The 19423-nt window shown below is 38.8% G+C and overlaps 1 long non-coding RNA gene across 2 annotated transcripts in view; it reads left to right on the top strand.

Moving 5' to 3' along the window:
• Window positions 1-19423, top strand: part of LOC150047536 (uncharacterized) — a 113886-nt gene that overhangs the window by 83395 nt on the left and 11068 nt on the right. For both annotated transcript variants that reach the window (XR_016539204.1, XR_016539205.1), the window contains 2 exons: window positions 233-338; window positions 15881-15994. This is a non-coding gene — a long non-coding RNA (uncharacterized LOC150047536). The remainder of the gene's footprint in view (window positions 1-232; window positions 339-15880; window positions 15995-19423) is intronic.

Below are 19423 nucleotides of genomic sequence, written 5' to 3'. Positions count from 1 at the left end.
TGTTGCCAAGGGCAATATCACTGCTCTGCCCTCATCTCAATTCCATTGACACAGGGAGCCATTATTTCTTGAAATGTTTCCCACAAAAATGTCTCTGGTTCTCCTTCATAGCTCTCCTTCATGGCTGCTGACAGGTCAGCAATTCCCTTTTGCAAATCCTGCTGGGACTGGTCTGGGTGTGGCCCACAGTCCAGCTGCTAACCTCCTCACTAACATTGTTGTTCCCTTGCAGTTGAGCTGATTCACAGCTGTCTTCCTCTGTCCCTGCCTTACATGAGAGGCACACCCACTCAATTGCCTACTATACACTGCACTTGCTGAACGGGAGCGACCTAAAGGTAAGGAATAAAGGGCCTTGAATGGATCCCATCAATATCTCAAACCCATGAGTTTGCCCAGTTCCTCAATGGAGCAAGCAAGAAGATTAAGTGAAAATTTGAGAAGGACCTAGCTAATTTCTTTCTTCTCTCTCAAATCTATTTAACCAGCAAATATTATCACATTGACTTCCTAAACATTTCTTCTGTGTTTCTAGCTCCACTGATACTTCGTGTTTCATAACCCCCTGAAATATGGAGTTGGTGACTCACACTTTTCCATTTCCAGTCATACTGGCATTCTGTCTGTTCCTTGAACATGTGAATCTTTTTTCTATATCTTTTTTCTTCCCCTTTGTGTCAGGACTTGAGGGGTACCTGAAATAATACTTACTACAGCATACATCTAACTTCCTGACAAAACTACTCCAGGAAATTTCGTGTCATTTTTATTTCCATCTTCTTTCAATTTACACCACTTTTTAAGTGGCATTGTGCTTATTAATAACTTTTTAAGTCATTAAATGATAGTAAAGACATCATATTGATGTAAACAGACTGAATAGCAAATGGAAAACTGATTTTGCATGCCCATGCATTATAAACACACCTTAAACACACAGCCACACACAGATATCACACAGTCAGCTATGAATTATGGAGTTATAATTACACTAGTGAACTCCCAAGGAATAAAATCACTGGCCCATATCCTTGGGGATTTTAATATGAAACTCTTTTTCACATTGAGGAGAGTTGTACTTGAAAGTTGAGAAGACAAGTTGTGAATTAATAGTCATAAAATGCATTGCTCTATAAACTCCATGTTGAACTAATAAAAGAAATATGAATCAGGCTGAGAGAGCGGAAAGTGTCTCTTCTGGTTGGTAAAGAATATATACAGCTAGTTTAAAAAGTATACGTAGCATCACTGCTTTAGATTTAGGAATTAAGTGTGTAGTTTTCTTGTAGATCTATTAATTGTTTTTTGTTGTTTGTTTGTTTTTTGTGGGGCTTAAACTCTGGGCCTACGTGTTGTCCCTGAGCTCTTCAGCTCATGGCTACTGCCCTGCCCCTTGAGCCACAGAGCCACTTCCTGGATCTGTTAATTGTTTCTGAAGAAAATATTTTCAGGCCAATGAGTAAAATTTGAATCAGATTTTTTATCTGTAGATGGGTGCTTAGTGAATCATATCAGTTTTGGGGTGAGAGGTCAATAGAGTTGAGGACCGCATCCCCATCACGGCCACCAGTGCCCCACATCACTGGAGATGACAGTCTAAGACCCTGCACCTTTGTGTTTTCCCCTGCAGGTGTAAACAGTGTGTCCAGCCACATCCAAATAGAGTCCTAAAAATTTTTATGCCCAGCTGGTCCTTAACCACCAAGTGGTTAACCATTTCCAGGTTAGATCTTATTGCTATTCATATCCTAAATAACTTTTTCTGTTAATACCAAACATCACCCTACTCCACCCCCAAAAAGTATGCACTAGTTTGAGATGTAGTCGTGTAGTGGTTAGAGTTATCACTCAACTGTGGAACAAGATTCATTTTATTTTGACATCTACCCAAAGTTATTCATTTCCCTTTTCTTTAGATGCATACAGAGACAGCAGAAGAAGGCTGTTTTTTTTGCCCTGAAACTATTTCTTCTTCAGAAAGAAAGCTTAGTCTATATTTTTGGGGTATATTATTCTATCCTGTTTATCTCATTCAGGAGTCCCTTGAGTTTACTAGTTTCACTCACCAAGTGTGAAACTCCAAAGTGAAAATGATAATGTGGATTTAATATGATCAAAATAGAGCTCAAGGAGGCACTAATCTCCTTTGTTCTAAACCACTTCACATTCCAGGATCAGATTACCATTTTGAGGAACAGTGTCTTACTGTCAGTTCCAATTGAACTTGAAGCTAAATAAAACTGTTTTTTTTTCCAGCAGATCTGCTATAAATCCTGTTTTCTACGTTTTAGCTATATAAAAACAATTGTTTGAAACTAAATGCAGGAATTTTTATTTTTTTCTGTGAAATTATGTCTTGATCAGTACTTCTTGTTTCTGACTATTGAGAGATTTTGAATACAATTTTTCCATCTTCCATATTTATGGTTCCTCCTAGCCTTAGATAAATTGCAAATCTCATACATAGCATTTATTTCATGTGTTCTCCTTCAGCCTTACATTTCCCTCTAGCTACCAATTTTACCTCTCACCTTCACTTCACATTTATGGTAGAACTACTTCATTTGCTGCCCAATGTCACTTTCTTTAAAATCATAATTTCTTCTCTTCCTTGGAACTAGCTCTTTAGCAAACCACTCCTCTTCGAAAACACCAACCACACATGTGATTTACACTGGTTAATTTCAATTCACTATTTCCAGGACTACAATGACTGGTTCACGATTAGTACATAATTTAGGAAGGCACCAAACACATACACAAGCAATTGCTTTCATTCCTTAACTGCATGCAGTGACACATAAATGTCAGATGCAGCATGAAGCAACAGTGGTGCATTTATTCTGCTCTGGAACCTATAATTCATGGCCTGCTTTCTCCAGACTCATAACCACTGCACCCTGAGTATCCCAGACCTGAAAAGCACGGCTCCAGATGCGACTTGGATTTCAAGATTTTTGAGTGTGTAATATTGTATACACATAAAAATACCTTAAGGGCAGGGCCCGATCTAATGACAAAATACTCTGGTTTTTCCTGCACACATGTATTCCAAAGTGATTGTAAGCAGAGTTTATTTACACCTGCAGTGTGACTACAAACTATTACATGAGGTTTGGTGCAAGCGGTTCCATTTGAGGAACCATGTAAATACTCAAATAGTTCAGATTTTGGAATATTTCAGATATTAACATTTTGGAATAGACATGTTCAGCCTGTTTATATTTTTATAATTAATGATACAAGTAATTATTTCTTTCTTTTTAAAAAAATGGTAACAAATACCGGAAATTCACCACATCTTAATGACAACTATTATCAATGCTCTTGATGTTATTAGCATCTATATAGTAGGATACTCAATAGCTGAATTCTTTTTTGCGTTTATTGTCAACTTTCATTCAGTGACATAGTGGGAAATGGCAGTATGATGGGAACATTCACACCATAGACATGTAGACATACTGGTATCCTGACCAGGGCATGTCCATATAATTGTCTATTTGGAAATTTTATAGCACATCACTCAGACTTGTGGGTGGATAGATGATTGATAGGCAGCTAGACAGAGATAGATAGATAGATAGATAGATAGATAGATAGATAGATAGATAGATAGATAGGAGATAGATAAATTAATTTAGGAAAGAACAGCTTACCACCATCCATCATATGTTAGGTCAACATATTATACAAATTTCTCTCATTTGAAAACTTTCTTTCCTACAAGATAGGAAACAAAAGTACTTAAAAAAGAGAAAAAGTGTCATCCTTTCCACAGGAAAACAGTGACATGATACTAGTTCAATTTTCTTCATTAAGAACTGGTATATGTTACTAGACTTAGGCTGGATAATTGCTTTACTCTACTTATTACAAGTCTCATTTCTCATATTGCTTCTAATGACATTTTTAGGTTGTTAAATTAAGTGAATGCAGCACCTGAAATATCAACATTCTTTCAAAATGTTAAAATTGCTGCTCATGAAAGGGGATATTATAGCATGGAAGGAACCTGGGGCCTAGTGTCTAAAGGGTACAGATTTCATCCTAAATCTGACATTTACTCAATGTGTTGGGTAATTTTTTTATTTTAGTGTTCTCCTTGGTAAAATTATGTGAACTACTATTTTTAAAAGAAGATAATGCAGATGCAAGCATTTTAAAAGTTACAAAGTATTACGGAATGAGAAAATTACCACCATTATGATTATTTATTACCAAAAATTAGTTGAACTGATGGTTAGCATGGATACTAATAAGCCAGAGAAGATTTTCTAGAATCTCATTCCATCTCCTGAGATTTTGCTTTGTGTTTCCCTATATAGGTGGTCTGAAGGCAATAGATGATGGTTAACCTTGAGATTCATAAGCCACCAAGCTCCTGGTGGAAATGAATCTTTACTATCTAGGTAATCGACTCAAAGGGAAAATCTGATTTGAAAACATTTCATTTGGCCTCAAAGTTTTAACACCATTCTTATTAAGAACCTTGGTTCGTTGTATCTGAGATTTTATTTAAAGTTATTTCCAGTTTTCTTCATGTATATTTGTCTTTGTTGCCCTGTCACCACTATACTTACCAGAAGTATTTCTTTAACCATGCTTGCCATGTATGCAGAGAGGATGAACATTGTATCATCCATCAGAGTGAAGTTTGGAGTGTGCTGAAGAGGGACAGAATCTAGATCCTCAACTGACTTTCTGTGATACATAGAAAGATTACAGTCTTTGTAGATGTTTACTCAGGGACTACAGGGCAAAGTGGTCACTGACATAGTTCATTGGTACTGAGGTTACTTAACCTGGGCACTAGTGAACCAGATAGTATTTTATGCACCCATTTACAGCTAAGGGCTGGGGCTCGGATTGGATCAGCAACCTGGACAAGATGGGCTAAAACACATGGAACTCAAGAGTAGAACCATTAAACTCCCTGAAATCCATCAGGACATTCCTATTCTTTCTCACTCAAGAACACTCATTTAAATTTTGTTGTCAACTAGAGAAGATATCTGTAATATCATTGTCCAGGTAAGATAAGAAGTTACATGTGACAGAATATAACTTTTGTGATATCTACTGCCTTCTGGAAAGGGGATGATAAATTTATTACCTTTTTAGATGATGTCCTGTCAATACTTGGTGGCAAGCAAGACTAGATACTATTGGAGATGCCAGTGAATTTGCACCCAAAGAAAAGAGCTGCTGACAGCAATGAATCACAGAAATTAACGGATTCACTTTTGTAATTCAATGTTAGCAAAACTTCTTAAACTGCTGTCTAAGGTAGAAAAAAAGAACTATAGTCAGCTTAAGACCCCAACGTAAAGAACGCTAAGACAAGTCTGAATGAATCCCTTGAACTCCACAGAAATGTAAAAGTTATGGGTGAGCAGTAGTAAATCGATTGACTTTCTGTACATGACAATCCATTCACATACTTAGTGGCTAAGTAGTTATTCATGGTTATTCCTTGTAAATCACTGGTTCAGGTGGGTGCTTCTGTGACTCTGGGCCAGGTTGAGTGCTTTGCATGGGCCAACTATGGCTTCACCAATGGCCTGGCTGGAGTTTTCATGTGAAAGCCCTCACTCCTCATGGCATGTGATAATGAGCATACTTTTCACCCACTCTGCAAGTGGGGAATCCGAAGCAGGGACTGAAAGAATGAGAAGCAAAGTGAAAAAGACTTCCAGGACCTGGGACTAGTTTGGTAGCAGCAGCACCATTTTCTATTGTCAAAGCAAGACACTGGCTAAGCAACCAGAACTGACACTGATGGGATAATATATGGAGGTAATTTTAAAAAATGAACAATACTTCTGGAGGAAGATGGCGCCGAGACAATAGGGACGCTGCCTAGCTCTCTCTCACAAAAAGAGAGAACCAGGGAGTCCCACGAATCAATTACCTTAAGAAATCCACAACAACAAACTCAAGAAGCAACGGAAAAGGACTCAAACCGGAAAAGAAATCCAGATAAAGCTCACATCCAACTTTCTCAAAGAATTCGGAACACGAGGACCCCTCCCCCCACCGTGCTGGCTCCAAGCCAAGAAAAGCTGTGACTGAGGGGCCGGTGGAGGGAGCCGGGCCGGACAGCACTGGGCCGGGCAACCGGGTCAGAGAGCCATAGAAGCAGGGGAACCCAGACACGGAACCAGAACAGCAAGGAGCGGAACCAGAACAGCAAGCAGTGGAACCCAGACGCGGACAACAAGTGGCGGCGGAGATCCGAGGGAAGTGAAGGATTCTCCAACACCGTGCAGCACCCACAGACGAACACAGAGGCGTGAGTACTGCAGTGGGCCCCCAAACACAGAGCGGGTGCCAAGCCATAGAACTTAACTCAGACCCCTCCACCCTGCCTGAGAAGAGCAGGAGCAGGGGGGCAAGGAATTTAGAATCCTGTCCCTTCCCTCAACAGCCCAATGACTGGAGATTGACAGGCAGGAGGCCCTAAGACCCAGCACCCCACCAAGGGAGGCGGAGGTGTCCCAGTCCCCACCTGCCCACCTGGTTCCTCTCCCAGGCCACTGGGTCTGGATAGTGGGGAGCACTGTGTCCCTGCCTTACAACAGCCAGTGGGGTGCATGGGAGAATGGGAGCCAGCATCTGTCCCCCTCAAATCTTGAATCCTGCACCTAAGGGCCCCCCACAGTCACAGACTCTCTGACAAAGCAGCAGGGAACTGAAGGGACCAGCAGCCAGGCTCACCTTCTGAGAATCAGAAAGGCTCAGCTCCGCCCTTGGAGCCAATGTCCTCAGCTGGGTCCCGCCCCTGGGAACACACAGCTGCAGGTCCTGCTGAGAGCCCCTGGAAACTCCCAAACCCCAGACCCTTGGCTGGGGGCCCGCCCCTAGAAGCAGCACAGGAAAACCAACCATCCGCCCAGCATGCTGAGACCTAAGCTCGCAGATCCGTCCCAAGGCCAGCTGTGAGGCCACTGGCTGGGCTGAGAGCTAGTCCTACAGCAGCACACAGCCTCTGGGAATCGACTGAACACCTACAAAAATGTCAAACTCTGACATAGTCAGCAGAGGAATCAATTTGGCTGAGAACCACAGGTATTCACATACACCCAGAACCACGGTCCCAATCCAAGCAAAGACCGCTACCTACTGACCACAGAGCGAACTACAACAACAAAGAAGAATCACGACATACATAAATAATCAAAGTCCCACGCAAAGCCCAAAAGGCAACAAGAGCGAAGGGACGAGAGAGATGTCACCATCCCAAGAAATGACACCTGAAGAGACACGAAACATGATCCTATTCAAGGAGATGATTGTGAACATGACTAAAGAGATTAAAACAGAATTCCAAAAACAATTCCAGGAACATAAGCAGGAAATCTCCAAAGAGCTCCTCGAATTCAAAAGAGAAATAGAAAAGATTAATACCCTCAGATCAGACATGAACAGCTCAGCATTCACACTTCAAGCAAAAATGGAGGCATTAAGCAGCAGATTGATGGAGATGGAGAATAGAACATCAGAAACGGAAGACAAAACACAAGAGCTGGAACAGAGAATCGCCACCTTGGAAAAATCAGTCAGAATCTACCAGAGAGAGCTCCAGGAACTGGCAGATGCAGCAAAGAAGTCTAATCTTCGTATAATAGGGATTTAGGAGGGGGCCGAATTCCAGGACAAAGGTATGTAACCTTTATTCACCAAAATCATAGCAGAGAACTTCCCCAACTTCAAAAGGGAAAATACTCACATTATTGAAGGTTTCAGGACCCCAAGCAGGCAAGATCCTAGAAGGAACTCACCTAGACATATCATAGTAAAGACATTAGACCCGAATACCAAGGAATTGATCTTAAATGCTGCAAAAACAAAGAAAGAGCTATATTATAATGGGAAGAACATTCGAATTACAGCAGATCTCTCCACGCAAACCCTAAATGCAAGAAAAGCTTGGAAAAACATCATTGATGTCCTGAAGACCAACAACTGCCAACCCAGACTGATATATCCAGCAAAACTAGCATTTACATTTGAGGGAGAAACAAGAATATTTCACTCCAAAGAGAAGCTTTATGAATACGTGCACACTAAACCAGCGTTACAAAGAATATGAATTAACTGAGAACAAATTGTAGAACATCAAGAACCCCCATCAAGAAGCAAACATCTATAATTCACTAAACACAAAAGGGGAAAAAAGAGAAAGAAACTTAGAAGTAAAAATAAATAACAATGATGGACACTGACCACTTCTCCATAATCTCCCTAAACGTGAACGGGCTGAACAATCCAATCAAAAGACACAGAGCAGCAGACTGGATTAAGAAACACCACCCATCCATATGTTGCCTCCAAGAGACACACCTCACTGCCAAAGACAGAAACAAATTCCAAGTGAAAGGCTGAAAACGGATTTTCCACTCCAATGCACCATGCAAAAAAGCAGGAGTAGCAATCTTAATCTCTGATAAAATTAACTTCTCAGTAAAATCAGTACACAAAGATACAGACGGCCATTATATATTAGTAAAGGGTACAATCCATAATATTACAGTTATAAACATCTACTCCCCCAACATGGGAGCACCCAAATTCGTCAAACAAACTCTCTTAGAATTACAAAGCAAGATAGACTCAAACACAATCATAGTGGGAGACCTCAATACACCACTCTCAACAAATGACAGGTCAACTCAACAAAAGTTAAGCAAAGACACCATTGACTTAAATGACACCATAGCCCAGCTGGGCTTAACAGATATACACAGAGTCTTCCACCCAACGGCAAAACTTTTTACATTTTTCTCAGCAGCACATGGAACACACTCCAAAATAGATCATATAATAGTTCATACAGAAAACTTAAGCAGATACAAGAAGTCTGATATAATCCCATGCATCCTATCAGACCACAGTGGAGTCAGACTAATTCTGAACAATGCAGTCAAAGTCAAAAAACATTCAATCACATGGAAACTGAACAACACACTTCTGAATAACCCCTGGGTAACAGATCAGATCAGAAATGAAATTAAAAACTTCCTTGAATGTAATGACAATCAAGAAACATCACAAAGAAACTTATGGGACACAGCAAAGGCAGTTCTAAGAGGCAAATTTATCGCACTACGAGTGCATATTAAAAAGACAGAAGAAGAGCACGTAAATAACCTTAAAAAAAATTGAAACACCTAGAGGAGCAAGAAAGAGTTAATTCTAAAACAGCTAGAAGGACAGAAATAACAAAAATAAAATCAGAAATTTCAGAGATTGAAATAAGATCTACTATACACAAAATTGATAAATCAAAAAGTTGGTTCTTTGAAAGAGTCAACAAAATTGACAGTCCCTTGGCAAGATTAATCAAAAAAAGGAAAGGGGAGACTCAAATAAATAAGAGTAGAGACCCCACAGGAACAATCACAACTGATTCCCAAGAAATCCAGTCCATAATGAATAGGTACTACCAGGGCCTATATTCAAAGAAACAAGAAAATCTAGTAGAAATGGATTATTTCTTAAATAAATATAGGCTACCCACACTGAACAATGATGAGGTAAACAAATTGGACAGACCAATTTCTTACAACGAAATTGTGGAAGCAATCAGGGACATGCCAACCAAAAAAAGCCCAGGTCCAGATGGTTTCACTGCGGAATTCTACAAGACATTTGAAGATGAAATAACACCTATACTCTTGAAACTCTTCCGAGAAATAGAAACAGAAGGAGCAATACCAAACTCATTTTATGAAGCTAATATTACTCTCATCCCCAAACCAGGGAAAGACCCAACAAAAAAAGAAAACTACAGACCTATCTCTCTAATGAACACAGATGCAAAACTCCTCAATAAAATATTAGCCAACAGAATCCAGAAACAAATTAAAAAAATCATACACTATGATCAAGTGGGCTTCATCCCACAAATGCAAGGCTGGTTTAACATTCGCAAATCAATCAATGTAATACATCATATCAATAGAGCTAAAGATAAGAATCAAATGATAATTTCTCTGGACATGGAGAAGGCATTTGACAAAATACAACATCCATTCATGTTGAAAGCACTACAAAAAATAGAAATAAGAGGTACATTCCTCAAAATAGTGAAAGCCATATATGAAAAACCTACAGCCAGTATTATACTAGATGGTGAAAGACTGGAACAATTCACCTTAAAATCAGGAACTAGACAGGGATGCCCACTCTCTCCACTTCTCTTCAATATAGTGCTGGAACCCTTAGCCAGAGCAATAAGGCAAGAAAAGGACATCAAAGGGATCCACATAGGGAAAGAAGAAATTAAACTATCCTTATTCGCAGATGACATGATCCTCTACTTGAGTGACCCAACAAACTCCACTCCCAAACTACTAGAATTAATAAACCACTTTAGCAAAGTGGCAGGATACAAAATCAACCTTCAGAAGTCAGTAGCCTTCTTGTACACCAACAATACACAAACAGAAGGCCATTCACAATAGCCCCCAAAAGAATAAAATACTTAGGAATATACTTAACCAAAGAAGTAAAGGAATTATTCAATGAAAATTATGAAAGCCTAATGAAAGAAATTAAAGAGGACACTAGGAAATGGAAAGACATCCCATGCTCATGGCTAGGGAGAATCAACATAGTGAAAATGGCTATACTGCCAAAACTGATGTACAAATTCAATGCAATCCCCATCAAAATTCCAAAGACATTCTTTATGGAAATTGAAGATATAATCCAAAGATTCATATGGAACAAGAAAAGACCTAGAATAGCCAAAACAATTCTAGGCAAAAAGGGCAATGCTGGTGGTATTACAATACCAGACTTCAAACTCTACTATAGAGCCATAGTAACAAAAACTGCTTGGTACTGGCACAAAAACAGATCAGAAGATCAGTGGAACAGAATAGAAGACCCAGAAATAGAACCATATACCTATAGGCAACTTGTATTTGACAAAGGAGCCAAAGATATACAATGGAACAAACACAGTCTATTCAATTATTGGTGCTGGCAAAACTGGGCAGCCACATGCAGAAAACTAAAAATTGACCCTAGCCTTTCACCATGCACAAGCATTAACTCAAAGTGGATCAAAGACCTCAACATCAGACCGGAAACCGTGAAATTGCAACATGATAAAGTGGGAGAGACACTGGAACTCATAGGCACAGGCAACAGATTCCTGAACAGAATCCCAGGGTCACAACAGATCGAAGAGAGACTCGATAAATGGGACTACCTAAAAATAAAAAGTTTCTGTACAGATAAAAACATAGTTGCAAAAGTAGAGAGACAGCCAACCAACTGGGAAAAGATATTCACCAACAATACATCTCACAAATGCTTAATATCCAGTATCTACAGGGAACTCAAGAAACTAATCCCCCGAAAACCCAATAAACCATTCACTAAATGGGCAAGGGAACTAAAGAGAGATTTATCAAAAGAAGAGATTAAAATGGCAGAAAAGCATATGAGAAAATGTTCATCATCTATGGTCATAAAGGAAATGCAAATAAAAACAACCCTAAGATACCACCTTACCCCAACAAGAATGGCCAAGATTTTGAACTCAGACAATGACAGTTGCTGGCGGGGTTGTGGAGAAAAAGGAACCCTACTGCACTGCTGGTGGGATTGTAAACTAGTTCAGCCACTCTGGAAAGCAGTGTGGAGGTTCCTTAAAGAACTGAAAATAGACCTTCCCTATGATCCCGCCATACCACTTCTGGGCATCTATCCTGAACAACATGACCCAGGATATTATAAAGACACCTGCTCAGCTTTGTTCATCTCTGCACTATTCACAATAGCGAGGCGATGGAAGCAATTCAGATGCCCTACTGCAGATGAATGGATACAGAAAATGTGGTATATATACACAATGGTATTCTACATAGCCAACAGACAAGATAAAATAATGGCATTCGCAGGGAAGTGGATGAATCTAGAGCGAATCATGCTGAGTGAGACAAGTCAAGACCTAAGGAACAAAAGGCGCATGGTATCCTTAATATGCGGTTATTAAATCCAAAGTGTACAAGAGCAAGGACTCAATAACTGCATACCCAAAGCAATGGACATGGTAATGGAAATACAAACATAACTATACAGACAAAAAAACCTATGACTCTATAATCATAATGTTTTATTTCATAAACTGATATGTTTCTATGACATACAAACCGTTAGCCTAATTTTGATTAAGTTCTAAAGACTAAGTCCCAGAGAATGTAATTAGTGATTTCCTCCTTGAACAATTGTTTGTTAAACTTGTCATTTAAAATATGATGTAAACATAGCCATATAATTAATGATTGTTGTTCTTAAGGTACTATGTTATCTCTCATCACTTCTACTGTCCCTTGGTTATCTCATATTGTTACACTATCTCACTTTGTTACCTGATATATCGGATATAATTGTATTTGATTATCTGAAATTGGATAGGGAACGGGGGAAAACAAAATGACATGTGAAAGGGTATCAATGTGTGGGAATTAAGGCACCATTTATCTGGCAAATACCATGTAACCCTTCTATTAATTACAATAAAAAATATATTTAAAAAATGAACTATAAAGCAAAGGAACACAGATAACTAATAGATAAAATGTATGCTAAAATGTCCAGTGTGACTTTGTTTCACATGCTGTATCTTATATAACATTTGTATAGATTGTACTTTTCAGTGTCTCCATATTATACAGCATTTATGTTTATTATACTTTCTGTTAACATATGGCAGTGTCTGTATCTTACATGGAATATATATTGAGTAAATATATGTATAAATATATTGCACAAATTTATTGTATGCTCAGTTGTACAAGCCAGTTGTGGATACCTTTCGTGGTGTTTTAACTTCCAGTTTTGCATGACAGGAACTATATTGAATACATTATTCAAGAAAATAAGAAAAGTTGAAATGCTTTATTTCTATTTTCTCTGAGACCATGATCCATGAGACTCTTAGCTATATAAAACTTGGTGAACTAGGGAGTGAAAATTACTGTATATTACAGCCAAAGGACAGAAGTTGTTGATCTAGTCTTATAGTTAATAACTTGTTACCAATTACCTCCCCCTCTTTCTGTCTCAGTGTTTATGTCTTGGATAGTTTCTGAGAAGGCTTAGACTTTCATCAGAAGCAGGTCTCAAAAAGAATAAAAATTTTACTTTTAAAATTCATTATTATGGATATGTGGGTTATGTCAAAATTAAAGCAAACTCATGACCACTAATTGCCAGTAAATTAGAATGGATTAAATTCTCCAAACAACCTAGCTTTTGTGAATAACGAACAAGACCCCACATGACTTCTCTCTGAGACTGTGAGTCAAAGTGTACTAGGCTAAGATACATCATGCAAATGGTGACCCAAAGAGAGGGGAGCGACCACTTCATCAGTCAGACAGCACTGAAGTGAGAATGTGTCAGTTGTACCAGTGCCCTCTACTGCTCTCTCTTCTATTGTTGTGCCCAGCTCTAAGCCCCTTCTGACTCCAGCCCTATTCCCCCTCACTCCTCAGCAAGCATCTACTGTGTCTTCCAGGACTGTGGCTCTCAAAGATGAGGTTCTCATAGAACAGAAACTGGCAGTCAGTGCCTTTGGCTTTGCAAAACAGGCATTCGGCACTGACACTTCAGCCTTGTCACTAGGTGTTGAAAACACCACAGGTGATAGACAAATGGAGGTGTGCTACTTCTGTAAAAACCTTGCAGTCCTGGGGCTTGAACTCGGCCTGGGCACTGTCCTTGGGCTTTCTTAAGGCTAGAGCTCTACCACTTGAGCCACAGCACCATTTCTGGATTTTTGCTATGTATGTGGTACCGAGGAAATGAACCTGGGTCTTCGTACATGCTACTCAAGCACTCTACCACTAGGCCAAACTCCCAGCCCATGCTAAACATTTTTTAAATTCTGTGACTTACTATAATTTTTTGACTGAAGTGATTTTATTTTTTTTTAAAAAACTTATGATATGAGAAGTTTGTAACTTGGACTTGGATTTCAATTCCAGTTCCTTTGTCTTCAAGAAAGCAAAATAGCGTTTGTGAAATTTACATTGATTATAATGCTTACTTTAGAAGGGGGACTTACATACTCTAATATCTTAGAGAAAGATGTGTGGATTCCACACTGCTAAGGTTTCCTGACTATGATAACAGACACTTTTGTAAACACTTTATGTAAATTATGTTGAACAACTTTTCAAGGGCTCTTTTATAATGGTGTTATTTGCAATTACAGGTTAAAAATATGAAGTTAAGTAACTTCCCAAAAAATCACAGTTTGAGCACATATTTGTAATTGCTCAAGTTCAGGGGTCAGAAGACAATGGCCTGCACACATTTATACTAACTACTTATGGCTTGTCTACTTCATAGAAAAGAACACTGCAACATTAGTACTTTATTTTTTTTTTTGCCAGTCCTGGGCTTGGGCTCAGGGCTTGAGCACTGTCCTTGGATTTTCTCAAGGCTAGCACTCTACCACTTGAGCCTCAATATCACTTCCAGCTTTTTGCTATGTATGTGGTACCGAGGAATTGAACCCGGGTCTTCATGCATGCTAGGCAAGCACTCTACCACTAGGCCAAACTCCCGGCCCAACATTAGTACTTTATAAGTAAACTAATTTTGAATCTGCAATTTGAAGTCAGTGCTCTATTGTCATATATTTTGTATTTATCCTAACTTAGAAACAAACTGATATAGTTCCAGTAGTTTTATTATTGTTAATAAATACGCCAAGACTATCATTAGAAGTGCAACACTTGTTCTAAAGAGGAACAAGCAAAATGAGATGAAAATTGTCAGCATAGATCACAAAGCAGGGTGACAGGTCCTAAACATCCTTATAAATCCTGCAGTAAAATTTTCAATTTATAACAATGAATTGTGTGTCACTATTAAAAATCATCGTGATTGTGATGATACATGCCTAATAAGAAGGATGGGGCCCAAAAGGCAGGAAGCATTAAAAAATGGAGGCAAGTTCCTTTCAGCTTTCAATCTGTAGAATTACTTCCTGCGTCTTGGAGCCAGGCTGGGAACCAGGTCCCGTCAGCATTCCAGGGGCAGCTGTGATGGTCTGAATTTGTTCTGTGCTTCACAGAAATGGCTCTGCACCAAACTTGACCACACTACTGGAAAACACATAATTAATGTCATCTCTCCCTTAAAATATCTTTAGGGAGTCTGTTTCCATGCATGCACATTCACTTTTGATGTGACAGTAAGCATGAATCATCTCATTTTACTGGTTTCCTTAGAAGCTTCTGAAAACAGAGGACTTGAAGCAGAGGAATCTTCAGTAACATCTGTCTAGGCAGACACATTCCATAAAAATTAAAAATGTTAGCTGGGCACGGTGGCTTGCACCTGGAATCCTAGCTACTCAGGAGGCTGAGATCTGAGGATCGAGGTTCACAGCCAGCCCGGGCACAAAAGGACCTGAGACTCTATCTCCAGTTAACCACTAGAAAATGGAAAGTGGCTCTGTGGCTCTAGGGGTAGGGCGGTAGCCTTGAGTTGAGGAGCTCAGGGACAGCCCCAGGCCAAGAGTTCAAGCCCCACAACCCACACAAAAAAAATTAAAAACATTAAGTCCATTTTGAATTGCTACACAGTGAGTCAATAAATACAAACTCACCCATTCTCTGTAAAGTACATTTCAAAAAATAAGAGTCAAGAATATGCTTATTAAAAATAAAAAAATCAACAGTTACTTAAAGAAATAAATCACAATTTCTTCTTTAACCTGGATTTTTATTTGTGGTTTGTAAGCAATAGTGTCAAATGCATGATCTTGGTAGCACATTTTTTAAAACACATCACAGTTGCCTTTTATCCAATAATAATATAATTATATTCTCCTTTTCATTTAAAGATGAAACTATAAATAAAACTTTTCTTTCTCATCTGCTGGATATCAGAGAAGAGGAGAGGACAGCAGGCAGAGTTGCGAGAGATGAATTGCAAAGGAATACAGTGTCGCCACGAGGTAGGGTGACTAGGAAAATGGGTGTCTCCATAAATAACCAGTGCACTGGCAGTCTTCCCCAAGAGAACTTACTGGAAGGCCCCACACCGCAAAGGTGCTGATCAATACCTCTCCTGACCTCTGGCTATCTGTGGGGCAGGTAAGAGTTTAGTCCAATGTGGGTGGGGAGCTTTGGGGAACAAATCAGGAATTCTTTGGGGGAAAGAATCAAACTACAGTAAAATCTATTTTTATGTCGTTTTCCTCTGACAATATCTGTTAATTAGCTTTCTAATGTCCTTCAAAGTTTCTGTTGACCTGGAGGCACTTAAAATCTGTGTGGTTAAAATATAATTGTACTATGAAAAAATAATGTTCCTGTGGAGTTTTAACATGAATATGTCTTACTATGTTTTAATTCCTCAGCAACAACCAATTTATTTTTGATAAAAGATTGCTTTTGGGCAGTGCTGTGAATGGTCCCAGGGCCCACAGGTGCCAGGCAAGGGCTCTCTGTGCCCCGCTGAGCTCCACCCGCCCTGACAGGCCACTGGCCCCTGGTGAGGACAGCCACACAACCAGAGCCACTCCAGTGGGTGGGACTTCCAGACATGCTGCTTGCATGTGGCATATGGAGCCTTTGAGATTTCCTGCACCTTCAGTTCCTCATTTGTAACACAAGGATTTCTTTTATCATTGTGAAAGTCTGTACACAAGTCTCCAAAGCTTCTTGGTGGTCAGGAGCATGTGCAAAGCTAGCACACAAGTTGTTTGTCACTCATGGCACGGACTGCACCAACCGTGTTGACCACTCGCTGTTGGAGCCATCACTGCCCATGGCAGCCTTGTGGGCAATCAGCTAAAGAGCATAACTTACCTATACAGCCAGCAACATTTCAGTGACACTCCAGAGGAGGTTTATTAAACCATTGAAATGCTGATCCAAAAATCCACAAGAAGGCTAAAAGCAACAGCAGAGTGGAGACGATCTCAGATAATGACTACTTGTTAGACATAGGGCTTTAGAGGAAGTAGTTGTTCTTAATTTTTGAAAGAAGTCTGACACCAGAGACATCAAGATCTTTATTTCACACATAAGAAACTGAGACACAAGGATTGTAAAGAACATGCAATGTTACCACGTTAAGAGAGTGGTGGGGTTGAACCCACTGGTGCTGGCTTCTCCCTCAGCAGGCTGCCTCCATCAAGAAGGAAGAGCAGGTGTAAGGAAATGGAAAGACTTGGGAAAAATCATATTAAGTGAAGTAAGCCTGACCAAAGGAACATAGGCTCAATGGTTTCCCTCATTTGTAATAATTAGTACTCTCTTAGCAGAGGTTTACAATAGTTCAAAACCTAGATACATAAAGTCATATAGGATGAGGCTAAATAAAAGGAGCTCCAGGATATGGAAACAAGAGACATATAATGTGTGATTGTTGTTCTTAATATCCTACATTATTTCTCATCTCTTTTGTTGTCCCTTGGTTATTTTCATATTGTTACAGTATCTTACCTTGTAATCTGGTATATTTTATATATATATATATATGTATATATATATATTTGTTTATTTGAAATAGGGAAGGGAAGAGGAAAACAAGATGAGGGGAGGGGATGGGGAGAGGGAAATGGGGACAAAAACATGAGAAGTGGTAACAATGTATGTGAAGTAATGCCACCTTCTGTCTGGTGAATATAACTGTAATCCTTCTATTAATTACAATAAAAAAAGAAGGAAGAGCAGGCCAACATCCCAAGTGTCCAGCCATCAAGCTGAGGGAGAGAGAGAAATAGGAGTAGAGGCATAACCCAGAAACAAGGGCTGTGGAGGGTACATCAAGGATGTTCTAGAAATATGGTCTGTTCAGATGGAAATTAAGACCTAAATATATTACCTTGTCTTATATGTGAATCTGCATTTGAGGGGTCAAGAGTATCTGAATTACAAAAAATAGCTGTAGTAACTTTGAGTAGCACATTTCTTAAGTAATACATAACAGATATATGTAGCATTTATTTCTTCAGTCTTGGGAGCCAGGGTGGGGACCAGGCCCAGGAACAGAAGCCACTGGATATGTTCAGGACTTCACAGAAATGGCTCTGAGCCAAAGGTGACCACACCAGAGAATTTCTACTAAAATGCATATTTACTGTAATCTGTTCCTTAAAACATCTTTAAAGAGTCTGTTTCCATACAGTCAAATTCACATTTGAACTAACAATAAGCATGAATTATCTAATTCTACTAATTATAACATGAGGGTTATCCATTTTACAGCATTGAAATTCAAACTTTTTGTATGATTTATGCATATATATTTAAATTATGTCATATACACAAAAATTGCATTTACATTACTATATAGCACCAAGATTTAGTGTCTGAGTGCATAGGAAATTTCTATAAATAATAAAATACAGTTAAGATTACCACAGTGAAGAGAAGGAAGATCTAAAACCAAACACACACTATGAACTCAAGAGTGCTCCGAAACAGTAAATATGTTATGATTTCCCGTGGCCAATTCCTTGTGCTCCACATAGTTATGACAAGGGATAATGCACACTGCTGTGTGGTTTCCCTGGTCCTCATCATCAGAAAGGTCAACACAATAAATCTGAGGCACATTTAACAAGATGCCTGGCCTGTATGTTCAAAAGTATCCAGGTCACCAGATGAAAGGAAAGACTGAGAACTTGTTATCTAAAGACGAAGTCTGAGGACATGAGACAGCAACATCTGATATGGGATCTAGTAGGAAAAACTCACGAGATCCAATTAAGCTAAAGGTTAAGTTTAATTGACAGCATAATATGAATGTTAATTTCTTTGCATTGATAAATGTGTACTAATATCACTATTAAGCTATTGAAACTGCAAGAAGCTTGTAAAAAGTACATGGGAAATCTCTCCTGTACTACAAGTTTTCTATAGACTTAAAATTGCTTCAAAACTCAAAGTCACAAAAATTTTCATATATCATTAATTTTAGGCACTTTACAAAGCTTAAATGCCCATCTTATTAATTGTATTTAGTGTTAATTAAAATCACTGTCGAGTAAATAATTTGTTCAAGGTCATAGAGTATAATATCACTAGAGGAGGATTTTTACTAATAATTATTGGCATTCTTCTGATGAGTAAAGAATATTCTCTTTGAAATAAAAGAACAAGTATGACTAATAACATCAATGAAAAAATACATCGGAAAATGTTTTCACAAGTGTTTCTGTAGTTCCCAGAGGACTACAGATGTTTATTTCAACCCTAAGTTCCATTAAAAACAGGAGAGTCTAATTTCAAGACTTTAAAAGTATTGTTAAATTTTAATTTCTCTCTCATATGACATAAAAGATTTAAGGTAATTTCAGTGGCAATGTTCCTTAGAATTGAATGAATTAATTCATGCTGAAATGTTTGATTAAAGTAAAATTCAGGACTAACTA

This window comes from Megascapheus bottae, chromosome 22 (genome assembly GCF_031878675.1).
Source record: "Megascapheus bottae isolate mThoBot1 chromosome 22, mThoBot2.hap1, whole genome shotgun sequence".
Lineage (NCBI taxonomy): Eukaryota > Metazoa > Chordata > Mammalia > Rodentia > Geomyidae > Megascapheus > Megascapheus bottae.
This window is presented reverse-complemented; position numbering and strand designations above follow the sequence as displayed.